The following is a 14387-nucleotide window of genomic DNA, read 5'->3' as shown; positions in this document are numbered from 1 at the left end:
TGTTAAAACAAAGCTTAATAAGATTTTGGACGAACACGAAGACTGACTGATCAAGAATGACGTAAATCTCCCGCCAAAGGCAAAAAAGTCCTTAAACATCCCAGGACACCCCGCGAGCCTCTCCATCATGCTGTCAGAATAGTAATCTCTGACTAATTCGTCCCTCGATCGTCAGAAATTACATATTTCAAAAGCGCAAATAAATTTGTTGCTTTCTCGGCACAAGCTACAAGATGAAAAAAGAAAAAAAAAGAACATACCCGTCTCGATTGACACACGTCACAAAATCATGAATATCAACAAGCGAACGATTGCTATCAGTTGGTCAAATGTCTGAAAAAAATGAAACCAATTTTATCCCTTATATGATCAGAATGCAAAAAAAAAAGCCAAGCAGTGAAACAGACATAGAAACACAATCATTACCCCCACATAATGAAAAGAAAAACACACACACTTCTTAATTTTAACAATAATTCTATTATGAGGAGAACACAATTCTCTTTCCTGCCTACCAGATGTTTCTTTCTCGAATCCATGAAGTCTCTCTCCCTCTAATGTAGGGCGCCGTAGCTCAGTTGGTTAGAGCGCCTGTCTTGTAAACAGGAGGTCATGGGTTCAAATCCCATCGGTGCCTTAGAGGGGTCAAACTTTTTAATTCTCGAAGCTTCACATATTGCTTAACAGGGAATTTTTGTAAGGTTGTGTTATCCAATAAGAGTGTTATTTTTAAGGTCCACGCAGGGGTCGACTGAAAAATTACATGACGGTTCATTTAAAGTGCTACTATATATCATGAAATTCGCATCTTTCGTATGTAAGCCATTTTAAAGCACAAAAAAAGTAGACTGTACGAGAAGAAAAACGCTGTTTACTATTTCAAAGATCTCCTTTCGTTCCAGAGATATTCAAGATTTTAAAATATGCAAATTGGCCAAGTGATGACGTCATAAACTCGACCAAATTTTGATTAAATTTTACGAAAAAGATATCTCAGCCAATTTGTATCAGAAATCTTTGATTCTTTGCGGTAAGATTCTACTACATGTGCTCCACAATATGAGCTAAACAGTTATGTTACCATGGGAACATGCTGGGGTCCACACCTCCTCGATATTGAAAGCTTTTCTGGCCACCTTTGGCGTTCCAATTTGATATTTGCCAGTGGTGCCTCATCTGCATGATCCAGCAAACATATAAATATGTTAGGTGGTGTTTGTGGCCTTGTTTCATGTTTTTCCAGCTGAAAATCACTAAAATATTTGAATCAGATTGGAGGGGAATGGACAACAGTTAGTTGCCCTGGGAACAATGGTTCAATGGTTTCCGCTGCAAATTGACCAAGATAGCTCTATTTATATATTCGATATAATATTGAGCTGTCTTTCATTTGCATATTTTACACATTTTTCAAACTTAAATATCTCCGGAACTAATGCAGATATTTGCAAGCGGCAAACGGCGTTTTTAATATTTCGTGGATTTCCATGTGATTGACCCAAAAATTCAAGGAGTAAAATTTGATCATAGTACCACGTTAACGTGGTTTAGAAATACTTCGTTTTAGGATCACTAGTGGTTCACCGAGGTTTCCGTAGTGTAGTGGCTATCACGTCCGCCTCGCACGCGGAAGGTCGCCGGTTCGAGCCCGGCCGGAAGCATTCTTTTTCGTTTCTTTATTTGACTTCTTTGCATGTCTCGATTTCTTTATGAACTGTTTTATGGCACCTTGTATTTTAAGAGTAATGATACTGAAGTTATAGTAATCTTGACAAGTAAATTAATCATAATTGAAGGATGTCAAAATATAATAGCAGACTTCGCTGCATCAGTTAAATTATTTAGCAGTTATTTTTCTGTTGTAATATTATGACAACAGCTTGGACCAAATATTCTCAAAGACGTCCAAATATTCTTCCAAAACTAGTAATTTGTTTAATCCAAGACTCTGATTTCATGTAACAACCGGGGGATTAGCTATAATGGTAGAGCGCCCGCTTTGCATGCGGGAGGTACCGGGATCGATGCCCGGATTCTCCATATATTATTATTTTGCTTCAAAAGACAAAGTTCAGATCAACACTGATTTTTTACTATTATTTGGCAAGTTATTTTCTTCAAAATTTTACAAATAGCATAAGTCTTTTTTATTGTTCTAAATTAGTTAATGTGGTGTATTTAAATTTCCTTTTTCATTTTCGGTAACACCTGACGAAAACTGGTAACCAATTTTTCAAAATAGCCTCGTCATAGCTAAGGCATCTATACAATAGGGGATTAGCTCAAATGGTGGAGCGCCCGCTTCGCATGCGGGAAGTACCGGGATCGATACCCGGATTCTCCAAATTCAAGATTTTTGCTACCCATGTTAACATTTTTTTTTGTCTTTTTGTCTTTTCTGTTTACAGTTCTTTTTTCCTCATTTATCTACTCATAAAAAACAGGAAGTGTGCCATAACTTCCTGCACAAAATTACGTTATTACTCATCATCAGTATTGACTGTTATTCGGATTCTCAATTTTGTCATTGGATAGTTGTTTTTCATTGTTATAGCTTAAAACGTGCATTGAAATTTTCGATAGGAAACCGTGAATGCACCATATTCTCAATGTTAAGCGGATTTCCACTGAAAATAAATTTATTGAAATCGATCATTATTTTCTTAAATCTTTAACAAGAGTTGGCTCACTGGTGGCGGAACCCAAGTATGGCTTTTTCGGCACAAGTGTCATGGCGTCAGTAACAGCGCGCCAAAATCCACAGTGGAAAAAATGGCGGCTGTACATTTTACGACAATGCATGGCGTACCTGGATTATCAAAGTAGACATAAAATCGTATCTTTGCAACATTTGTCGCTGTATTACATTAATTTTGTACGCTAGGTTTGAACCTTTAGGAAGTTTTCTGCGCGTTTTTCATGAGCGTTTCTTAGGGATTTTGACGCTAAAAACTATTGGTAAATGCACCAGTCGCCATCTTGTTGCCCACAGGGGATTTTTCGGGATAATTTTTAGATGGGTTTCTTATCGCGACATCGATATGAACCCACAAGCTTCTAGCTTAAATTTCATCGTGTTTAATAAGTAATGATTATTTATTCATTCATTCCAGCCGGATTCTTAGCAAAGCTGTCGTTGCCTTTAGTTAATTTTCAATCTTCTAATTTCTGCTCTGGAAACAGGGTGTGAAGAGAGTCACGCCTGCTGTCATCATGCGCAGCTTTTTGCTTCACTAATAGGACAACCAAGTACAACTCTATCAGCATGTTTATACCACTTTTTTTTTAAAGCAGTTAAAAAACTCCCTTTTCTGTTTTGATAAGGACTGCACGCAAACAATAGCAAGCCAAATTTGTGTTTCTCTTTTTGCTTTCTTTGGGTGGGAAATGTTTCTTTGCTCATTTAAAAAAGACATTTCCAGGGCAGCAGATATTTATTAAAACATGTTCAAAGAAGGCTTTGTATATGGTAAACAAATCAAAGGAAGAGTTTCACAGTTCAACGCAAGCCCTAGCTTTCGCGTGAGAATGAAGTATCTTTTTCGCTTACTTTCTTCGCTTTTCTTCTTTCGCACGTTCGTTCAGTTCTTTACATGCAATAAGCCAGTGATAAAAAAGAGCCAAAGAAATCGATGCTGTTACGACTTGCGGGGAATTAGCTCAAATGGTAGAGCGTCCGCTTAGCATGCGGGAGGTACCGGGATCGATACCCGGATTCTCCAGATTGTTTTTTTCTTCAAAATCATTATTTTCCCAGATTCAACAACTCTTTCTTATGTAAATACGGGTGTATGTTTGCAATTAAAAACTATCACCTTTGGGAGAACCTCAGTCGGACCTGTGTGGTGTTTGGCTTTTGCTTACATAGCAAAAAATTAAAATCGTGATTCTAGCGGAACATAACATCAGTGAATTAAAGCGTCTGCAGGAATAAAATAATAAAATAGCTTTACTTTCTGTCCATCATCATCAAATAGGAACTGAACCTAAAAGACCTAAACCTCGGTATAAATTTGCTAAGAACAGCATATAATAGTAAGCTGAACCTTAGGCTATTTTCGAATCGATGGCGATCTATAACATCAGTCTGTAATTACATTTACCCTTCATATATGAAGCAGTAGATGGCAGTCTGAACACAAAACTGATTCTCGCACGTGGATTAAATGCTCTGTTTGTTTTAATCTTTCGCGCTATGAAATAAATACTAAGTGACATACATACATACATACATACATACATACATACATACATACATACATACATACATACATACATACATACGTACATACATACGTACATACATACGTACATACATACGTACGTACGTACATATATACATATATACATTTTATTTGTTATCAAATTAAAATTACAATTATAACATGCCCGCGGGTAGCTGAGCTAATGTAGGCGGGTCATCTTTGGACGAGTGATTACGATCGGCGCATTTTCAATTAATTTCTTCTCCCTGGAGAAAGCAAAATTAATATAAAAACTGCCATCGCCGTACCAACTACCGAGCTGGATTAAAAAGTTTCGCAAGATTTCATTCTTAATCAATTTCATTTTCCGAAGAACGATTCAATCATTTTTTAAAATTGCGTTTGCTGCCATTCATAGACAACAAAATTGATTACCCCTTTGCATTAAAGGTTGATTGCTTTGATGACATCTTTCAGGAAGGCTTACTTTAATTTGTTACAAGCCATTTGCTTTGGCACAAACTTCAACGTTCAACAGATCTTCAATCGCTACCAAGTAACGAATCTGGGAAAGAGAATGTCTTTAAACATTTCAGGGAATTCTACAATGAACGGGACAATAGTGGAGTTGGTAAAGAAAGCCTCAAATTAGCCTGCGTAGTAGTCTTTTCCGTTTCCTCTTAGCGGGAGAAAGCGAGAGCCAAGGGGAAGTCGCGCGAATGCATGGGGCGAGAGCAAAAAGAGGAACGGGGAGGGGGAGGGGGTGGGGAGGAAAATAACACTAAAACACTACTGGATATTATTAACTGGGGTTCCAGCGGAACATCCCCACCCAGAAATTCCTAAAGTACCCTACTCCCCGGGTTCTCAGCTACATGTAGTAACATTATAGACAAAGATAAATTTGATCTAGTCCTTTTGTTTTGTGGCGATCAAAAAATATACATATAAACAGGTTTTTAATTGAAATAAAGGTCAAGAATTAGGAAAAGAGAAATCAGATAAATCAGAAGAAAATCTTAAGATAGTATTTTCCATTTGACTTAGTTAAAAGAAATATTGGTCCGTGTAAGGGTCAAACTTACGACCTTGGCGTTATCAGCACCACGCTCTGCCGACTGAGCTAACGGACCAGACAAATTAACCTCAATGCCGTCTTTTATTAAGTTATTGTGCCTTTGTACAAGAAATTGACCATAAGTTGGGTCAGGTGAGATATAGCAAAGGCTTAGTGGTGTCAGTTATTTTGATAGTCCATTGGGTGGTGGCCGGCAGATTATTGTTTCTATGGGATACTTTAATATCTTTAACAGATATTCAAATTTGCAAATTAAAATTTGTCTGATAGTTGTAGCTTTTCAATAAAAATTCATTCCACACACTATATATAGCCTCAAGATCAAGTTTATAAATATATCAATGGGGGTCTTTCATTGAACACTGCCGTGAGCAGCTTCATTGTATCAGAAACGAGCGAAAAAGAACAATGCTTGGTTTGGTTGAAAAGATCAGGTCAGGGTTATTTTCTTCCTCGCGCGCGTTCCGAACTGTGTGTTTTGGATCTCCGAAATAGGCTCACCGAAGCAAAAGTAAATGGTCTGCTACACAAATTTTTTAAACCATGAAAATTTATATCAAACTTTTTAAAAACGGCTTGCTTTGTTTTCCATCTAGTCCTTATCAAAACAGAAAAGGGAATTTTAAACTGCTTTTAAAAAAAGCAGTATAAACATGTTAATAGAATTGCGTTGGTTGTCCTTTAAGTGAAGCAAAAAGCTGCGCATGATGAAAGCACGTGTGATTTTCTTCACACCCTGTTTCCAGCGCAGAAATAAGAAGATTGAAAATTAACTGAAGGCAACGATAGCTTTGTTAAGAATCTGCGATGAATGAATGAATATTCCTTATTAAACACGATGGAATTTAAGCTATAAGCTTGCGCTTTCATGTCGATGTTGCGATAACTGGAGAAACCTATGTAAAAATTCTCCAAAAAAATCCACTGTGGGGAACAAGATGGCGACTGGTGCATTTACCAATAATTCTTAGCTTCAATATCCCTAATAAACGCTCTTGAAAAATACACAGAAAACTTCCTAAAGCTTTAAACCTAGCGTACACAATGAATGTAATACAGCGAAAAATGTTGCAAAGATATTAATTTATACCTACTTTGATAATCCAGGTACGCCATGCATTCAGTGTGGTAAAATGTACAGCCGCCATTTTTTCCCACTGTGGATTTTGGCGCACTGTTACAGACGCCATGACACCTTGTGTCCAAGAAGCCGCACTTAGGCTCCGCCACCAGTGAGCCAGCTCATCTTAAAGATTTAAGTAAATAATAATCTTATTCAATAAATATATTTTCAATGAAAATCTGCTTAACATTGAGAGTATGGTGCGTTCACGGTTTCCTACAGAAAATTTCAATGCACGTTTCAAATTATAACTTGAGAAACAAATATCTAATGGCAAATTGATTTAAAAAAATGGAGAATCCGAATAACAGTCAATACTGATGATGAGTAATACAGTAATTTTGCGCGGGAAGTTCTGGCACACTACCTGCGTTTTATGAGCAGATAGATGAGGAAAAAAGAACTGCCAAAAAAAAAAAAAAAAAAAAAAAAAGACAAAAAGACAAAAAAAAAGTGTTATGTTGGGTAGCAAACGCATGCGAAGCGGGCGCTCTACCATTTGAGCTAATTCCACATTGTACACATGCCTTAACTATTGCGAGGCTATTTAGATAAACTGCTCACCAGTTTTCGTCAAGTGTTACCGAAAATGAAAGAGGAGATTTAAATACACCACATTAAAGAATTCAGAACATTTAAAAATACTTACTGCTATTTGTAAAATTTTCAAATACCTTTCTTCTTTAAAGAAGCACTTTTGTTTTTGCGCAGAGAATTCCAAGTGACTGCTATGAAGCCCTTCTAGATTAAAATAAGACTTAACCAAGTGTTTCTGTTGGCCGGGAAACATTTCCAACGACTCCTAGGAAAATATTAATCTAAAGTAATTTTGATCTAGTCCTCTTGTTTTGAAATGATCAGGGGGAATTAACTAATGAAAAAAAAAAAAGGAAAAGAGAAATCACAGTACAGTCAGTTACAAATCTTAAAATGGTATTTTCCAGCTGGTTTACTTAAAAGGAAAAGTTGGTCCGTGTGAGGGTCGAACTCACGACCTTGGCGTTATCAGCACCACGCTCTACCGACTGAGCTAACGGACCAGACAAATTAATCTCGGTGCCGTTTTTTTAAGTATTACTGCCTTTGTGCAACGTTTGTACAACGTTATCAGAAGTTTGGCCTAATGAGGAACAGCACCCGCTTATTGGCTTTGTTCAAACTGATTTGGTTTTATTCTTTAAGATGTATGTATATATTGTTAACGTGCTTTGTCAAATGATGAGGACATTTTTGTTGAAATATAGTTATCCCGAAATTATTTATTGGCAGTTGTTTCTTGTATACTTTCTAATAATGTCTGGTCAATATCAGTAGCATATGTTCTAAATAACAAGGAACTAGAATGAAAAGCAACATATTTTATTAAATTATCTGTTTTTCTAAAATGAAATTCTAAGTAAATTGTTTGGAAAAAAGCTTAAAACTAATTACCAGGTCATGCCTCAAACATTGGTTTTTCAAAAGTTATAGCAACTTGTATATCGAACTAAATGCTTACGCTTTGGGGAATTAGCTCAAATGGTACAGCGCCCGCTTAGCATGCGGGAGGTACCGGTATAGATACCCGGATTCTCCAGCAGTCTTTATTTTACTAGCTAATATGTAGCTTTAATTGTTTTTGAACGCAGATTTTTTTCGGACCGTTGTTGTACAAATAACAGTTTGTAAACTTTTTATTTGGATAATCTAGCTATTAGAGAAGATGCGAATACTCCTATTAATGAATTTTCCGCTGTCCCTCTAAAACAACGTGGACTTCAATCGACCAGCGGTAAAGGAGCAATACCCGAAGCACCTTTCGGTATTGGCGCGGTGTACGCTTTCAGTAACGCTTTTGTAACGCAACCTTTCTCATAACAGCCGTATAACGCAGATAACACAAAGATTCTCTGAAAAATTACTCTTGCCTTTACGACTCGCTTTATTGAAAACTGGAAGTTAAAGGTTGAATTTCATCTTTTAGAAGTGAAATTGACGGCCTGCTTTGACACTGGATGGTAAGGAAACGTTAACTGGCCGCACCTGTGCCTTGCTAGCCCACACACGGCAGAGCTTATCCCAGTCTCCGTTGTATTAAACAACTGAGAGTATTTTTCTGTCCCACGGATGGGATGATAGTCCATCTTAGTTATCCGCCCCCACCCCCCACCGTGGAGCGAACTACTCTTACTGCAATGAAAGAAGAAAGAAATGTAAACTCATCAAACGAGACAAGTTGACCAAAGAAATGTCGCTGAACTAACGGGACAAATGTAATCCAGGGCGTCTATTTACATTTGAGTAATGTTTTAAAAGCGCCTCGATAATTTGAGCTGTGAAATGCATAAATGAATGGATTTACCACAGAACATATGAAAAGCAGCAATAGCCCAAAAGCCCGCACGGTTTGGCTTACCAGCCGAAAATAGCGAAGGGCAATAACAACACTGGCAGGTAAAACACACAGGCCGGTGTAACCGCACTTCTGCGATTGAGCGATTTCACAAGTTTACAATAGCAAAAGCTGATAACGAGAAAAGGAAGAGTGAAAACAAAAATTATGTAGAAGATAATGTGAGTTAACTCTGCGTTCTGACTGTACGTCTGTCGGCAAGCTGCTGTCTTGAACTTGTAGTTTGTGTACACAAACAATGGTGTGTTTAAGGCAAGGGACGCCATCGATGTGCCAATAATCGCGTATCGAACCGTTTCTCTCGTAAGCTGCAACATCCGTAGGCGTCTTACTACTGCGTTACACCGTTCTATTGCTAGGATTATAAGCGTGAATACTGAGACAAGCTTAGCAGTCAGAGAAACGTTTAAGCCGACAAAGAACATACAGAGAACAGTTCCAACAGCTCCATCTGGAAGGACCTTAATCATTGGGATGAGGCAAAAACCACAAAACAGGAGACTTATAACATCGGCAGCCGCTAGATTTGCCAATAAATAATTCTGAGTGTTTTGAAGCGACTGGGTTCTCTTGATTATTAACAGGACGGAAATATTTCCAGCGATTCCAAATCCGATAACTACTGACGCTGACAAACAAATCAAAAACTTGTCGATCGTAAAATAAAGTTTTCCATTTCAGGCTAGCCTGCGTAGCAGTCTTTTCCGTTTCCTTTCATGTAAGCGGGAATCGCGCGAGGGCACGGGGACAGAGGTAACAAAAAATTAGTGGCAGGGGGCGGGGCAGGGAGAAAATCGTACAAATTCCCTCCATGGAAATCTCCGTGGCGCAATCGGCTAGCGCGTTCGGCTGTTAACCGAAAGGTTGGTGGTTCAAGCCCACCCGGGGACGATTCTTTCTGTTTTGATAATTGTTCTCCATATAGTTAGCGTCAAGAGTCCATCCTGTTAGCTTCATTTTTAGTTGTACTGCATGTTAGTAGGTCTTCTCAAACATACAGTCACTGCGCGGATGTGATGTGAATAAACCGTTATTATCGCGATCGTTATCATTATTGGTTTTTTGACGGTTGAAGCAAATGTGGCTGTAATTTTTCATAAAAGGGTACAAATTTGTCCATATTTAAACAATCCAATTAGTACCATAATTTGTGCATTCAATATTACGTCTTTAGTCTTCAAATGTTTGTCTTATTAACGTAATTACATCACCTTTATTACCGCCACGCGCATTAATCGCCTGCTCCCGTGACTAGAAGTTGAACGACTTGAACATAAGCATACTTTTTGTGATATATTAAAACGTTCCTTTATAAACAGCATATATTGCCCCTAGACAATCGTTTAGTTCTTAATTAAGGATATCTGAGACATTTGACGGCTAATATGAACTTGCTCATTTGACGGTTCACGGTAAAAATATTGCGGTTTTGATGGTTGACGGTTAATGTTTTGGCCATTTGACGGTTAACCCCATTGAGATCCTCTGCCTAACGCCAAAACAAGGACAGCGTTTGTTTTTGTGTTAAATGTCAATTTCAACTTTTGTATTCTCCAAAGACAAAACCATCGTTTTAAACTTTTCGATTCTTTTTGTTGTGTTCCAGGGTATTTTAAATGGAGTAATAAATCAATTTCTTTTATACGTTTTGCTAATAAGATTTGGCGAAAAAGAGAGATGACATTGACCAATCCATTCCACGCAATCCATAACCTTAACCCCTATTATCGTATAGCATGATGAGAACATCTGTGAGGGTGAAGAATATTTTGGCAGGTTGCTTAAACAATTCGCCGGTGTGTGGAGAGGATGAAGAGTGAGCCACGTCATGCATCAACTGCGCGCGCTAAGTACTAAAATAAACAATGACAGGGCAGATGGCCACTGCTATAGCTTTGCTTGGATTTAACGAGCTTGCTGACCCCTACTTTTCTTTCCAGAAACAGATTTTATTTACAATTATCTCCACATTGTCCAAAAATAAACAGAAAATCAAGGTAGGAAGTTAAAGAAAACAAAAAAAAAAAAAAAAATGATCTTTGCTACCAATAAAGATAGAAACTTAAAAAAAGAAAAAAGGTAGGAAGCCGGCAGTTAAAAAAAAACATTAAGACTTCTCTCCACGGGACGTCGAATCCTGCCATCTTGTGGCTACAAGGCGCGTGAACCTATAGTCGCTAAATGCGAACTTGTTCTTTAAGGAACCTCACCAGTTGACTAAATACACTTAATAGCCCCACTTAAACAATATTTGGCAGAGAAAAGTTCACTTCAAACTTGGAATTAATACTATGTTTTTCCATGTTGACATTTGTGTAAATGTTGTTGCAAAATGTGTAAACTTATCTGAGAACAGTTGCGGGGCCCCAACGAAGAACACCGTTGATGAAGTATGCTCCCTGGTAAACATTCATTATTATGGTTATTGTTCTGTGTAGTCGTGTAGTTACCAGTCCAACTCTACTGATTATTTTTCTGCGTCCCGTCAATAAAGCAAGATCAGGAGCTCATGACCCGGAGCGTCCATCTCCCATACCAACCCTAGGATTCAACCCTTTCTGGTATCTTTTTATTTTTAGAGTCTGACCTCTTGGAGTTTTCCCACCCCACCTTTCAAACGCCCAATCAAAGCCCAGGTGGTCCCCGAGGGACCCCTAAGAGGTACCAATTCTAAAACGACACAATATCTCCTGTCATAATTTTTTGAGCTCAATACGCTAAAAGAAACCACGAAAGCTCCCGCTGTGGATCTTTTGAGGTTGAACACCCTAAGAGGTATTAAGCTATCTTAGTACTGCTGGAAATTACCAAGCGTGAAAGTGGACATGTCACCAACTTAGTACTACATGTATTTACAATGTTTTTTTAATTTTTTTTTTCTTTTTATATCTAAAAAATAAACAAATAAACAATAATACATGAGGTTATCTAATGTAGGGCGCCGTAGCTCAGTTGGTTAGAGCGCCTGTCTAGCAAACAGGAGGTCATGGGTTCAAATCTCATCGGTGCTTCACAGATGTTGCACTTTTTAATTTATTACTTTTTAAAATTGGTCAACGAAGCTTCACATGGTTTACCACTGGGAATTTTTTTTGTTGTGTTATCCGATGGATTTACTTTTAAGATCTACGCAAGAGTCGAGTGAAAAATTTCAAGAATTATATGGAACGTAATTTGCGAATAAATGACCACTATAATATAGATAAGACCCTGCGCACGCTCTGATTAGTCAAAAACCCATGTTTTATCAGGGTGTAAAGCGCTTTTAAAACATTACTTTCATGTAAATAGACGCCCTAGATTACATTTGTCGCGTTAGTTCAACGACATTTCTTTGGTCGACTTGTCTCGTTTGATGAATTTATATCAGGAGCCATAATCGGGGACGGAGACCGTAAGCGCGCGCCATTTGTAGTATTGGGGCTGTCCCTATGATATGGAACAATTTTTCCATTTTTAGAACAAATTGCGCCATCATGTGCTGCACACGCGCGTACGTCCTGCGTGGATTTTTGCGGATATAGCGCGGGGAAATGGCGTCCGAAATTCCCGAAATGTTTGATGCTCTTGGCCCACAAAACAATACGTTCATGTCTGTTGGAATATTGCTTCAGTATTTTCGTCGTAAGCTGCTCCAGTTTGAGTGAAGTAAGACAGTGCCGAATTTAGTTGCCCCGGTTTACATCGCTGACCAAGTTGTGTGCCGCTGTTTCTTTTACAAGAGCTCCACATTACTCCACTCTAAGTTTCACATATGTTGAGCGAAGATTAACAGCTTTTCCATAACACAGCAAAAAACCAGTTGGATATATTTGGATATAGCACCGTTTCAGGACTTCAAAGTTTCCCTCCTCTTGCCACACGCTTGCGAGGATTTCGCCAGAGTCTATCTCGACCGAAAAGTAAAACAAAGTAATTGCAAGTTTGAGTTTCGCCTGAATTGTAAGCAACGCTTGATGCTTTATCAAGGCCCAATAAGTGACAATAAAGTTTATGTCTATAGATTATGCTCAGTTTTGTTTGAGTAAAAATCCAATAAATTGTCTGTTGTCGATGAATAAGAGCGCCCGCCGATGCGTGTTTTGCACAGTCAGTAAAACACGACAAATTGGACTTCCCCACTTTCGTGTGAAAACGTACATCGAACTCATATAATATCTCTAGTTTTTAAATATGTTTAAGGTAGATAAATGTTTCAGAACATATTAAAAGCTTAGCTGAAAATATGCGAATACAGCAGAAATAATCAGCTTTCTTTAATCAACCCGAGTAGTCACGGTACTCGAATAAAGATTTCGATTTTGTTGGTTGAGTTATCAAAACTCCTTGTCTATTTTATTTCCGCAGTGTAAAACTTCACTAAGTTAAAGAAATACCCCTGATGTTAGTAGCCTTTTGGCGTCGGTGAAAATTGTTGCAGAATCTAAGCGCAAAAGACAACGAAAAAAATCTTTGTCAAGATTTGTTGACAATTGAAAACACCGCCTCGGATTTGAAGATGTACGGGCTGCACTATGCAAATGAACTACTTATGTACGCGTGAGACTTTCCTTTAAAAAACTTTTGCAAACTCGCCTGACAAACAGAAGCAATAAGAAACTATCAAAAACAGGGTTTGGTTATGATTAAGCACTGTTTGGGAAACTCTCAAATGAACTCGATACGAGAGTAAAGAGTTTTCTTTCATAACTTTTCTTTACAGAACAAACGCAAAAGCTTACCCGTTCAACAAGCGCGAGCACATATTGTTATTAATTCACACCGCGAAATTGAAGTCTTGTTTTCGACTCTGAAAATCTCACCTTTTCCATTAGTTTAGAGCATAAAGCTACAAATAAGAGCCCTGGATCTAATTCCCTGCCTTATTCCCTGCCATCGCTGTGAAAAATCTTCAAGAGAATCTCGCCTTTCTCACCATTTGATCAGGCAACGTGACAATATCCACGCGAGAGCCCCCGATATGTGCGTGGATCCGCGCGGATATGTGACGTCAGGATGGCGCAATTTGTTCTAAAAATAGAAAAATTGAACCATATCATAGGTGCGCGCGGATCCCAAGACTTACGGTCTCCGTCCCCGATCATGGCTCCTGTTTATATTTCTTTCTTCTTTCATTGCTGTAAGAGTAGTTCGCTCCAAAGTGGTGGGCTGGGGGTGGGGGCGGATAACTACGATGGACTAGCATCCCACTCATGGAAAAGAAGAATACTCTCAGTTGTTCAATACAGCTAAGACTGGGATTAGATCTGCAGTGTGTGGGCTAGCAAGGCCCATTTGCGGCCATTTACCCTTTCCTTACCATTCCGTTCCAAAGGAGGGCGTCAATTTTAGTTGTAAAAGATGAAATTTAACCTTTAACTGCCAGTTTATAATAATGCAAGTCGCAAAGGAAAGAGTAATTCTTCAAAGAATCTTTGTGTTATCTGTGTTATAGAGCAGTTTTGAGGATGGTTGCGCTACAAAGCGTAAAGAGTACCGCGCGACAAATATACCGAAAGGTGCTCCGGGTATTGCCCGTTTACCTCTGGTCGATTGAAGTCCACGTTGTTTTAGAGGGACAGCGGAAAATTCATTAATAGGAGTATTCGC

The 14387-nt window shown here is 38.4% G+C and overlaps 7 non-coding genes across 7 annotated transcripts; 5 read left to right on the top strand and 2 right to left on the bottom strand.

Annotated features, from left to right (window-relative positions):
- The first annotated feature begins 563 nt into the window (after window positions 1–563).
- On the top strand, window positions 564–637 carry Trnat-ugu (transfer RNA threonine (anticodon UGU)). Its single transcript has one exon. It is a non-coding gene; the product is annotated as a tRNA-Thr (tRNA).
- Window positions 638–1588: 951 nt separating this feature from the next.
- Window positions 1589–1661, top strand: Trnaa-cgc (transfer RNA alanine (anticodon CGC)). Its single transcript has one exon. It is a non-coding gene; the product is annotated as a tRNA-Ala (tRNA).
- A 1988-nt stretch (window positions 1662–3649) lies between these two features.
- Window positions 3650–3722, top strand: Trnaa-agc (transfer RNA alanine (anticodon AGC)). Its single transcript has one exon. It is a non-coding gene; the product is annotated as a tRNA-Ala (tRNA).
- Window positions 3723–5265: 1543 nt separating this feature from the next.
- Trnai-gau (transfer RNA isoleucine (anticodon GAU)) lies at window positions 5266–5338 on the bottom strand. The gene has a single exon. It is a non-coding gene; the product is annotated as a tRNA-Ile (tRNA).
- Window positions 5339–7373: 2035 nt separating this feature from the next.
- On the bottom strand, window positions 7374–7446 carry Trnai-gau (transfer RNA isoleucine (anticodon GAU)). Its single transcript has one exon. It is a non-coding gene; the product is annotated as a tRNA-Ile (tRNA).
- Window positions 7447–9615: 2169 nt separating this feature from the next.
- Trnan-guu (transfer RNA asparagine (anticodon GUU)) lies at window positions 9616–9689 on the top strand. The gene has a single exon. It is a non-coding gene; the product is annotated as a tRNA-Asn (tRNA).
- A 2046-nt stretch (window positions 9690–11735) lies between these two features.
- Trnaa-agc (transfer RNA alanine (anticodon AGC)) lies at window positions 11736–11809 on the top strand. The gene has a single exon. It is a non-coding gene; the product is annotated as a tRNA-Ala (tRNA).
- Window positions 11810–14387: the final 2578 nt, after the last annotated feature.

Source organism: Orbicella franksi, chromosome 9 (genome assembly GCF_964199315.1).
Source record: "Orbicella franksi chromosome 9, jaOrbFran1.1, whole genome shotgun sequence".
NCBI classification, from domain to species: Eukaryota; Metazoa; Cnidaria; class Anthozoa; order Scleractinia; family Merulinidae; genus Orbicella; species Orbicella franksi.
Note: the sequence above shows the minus strand (reverse complement) of the source record. Positions and strands in the feature narration are given on the sequence as shown.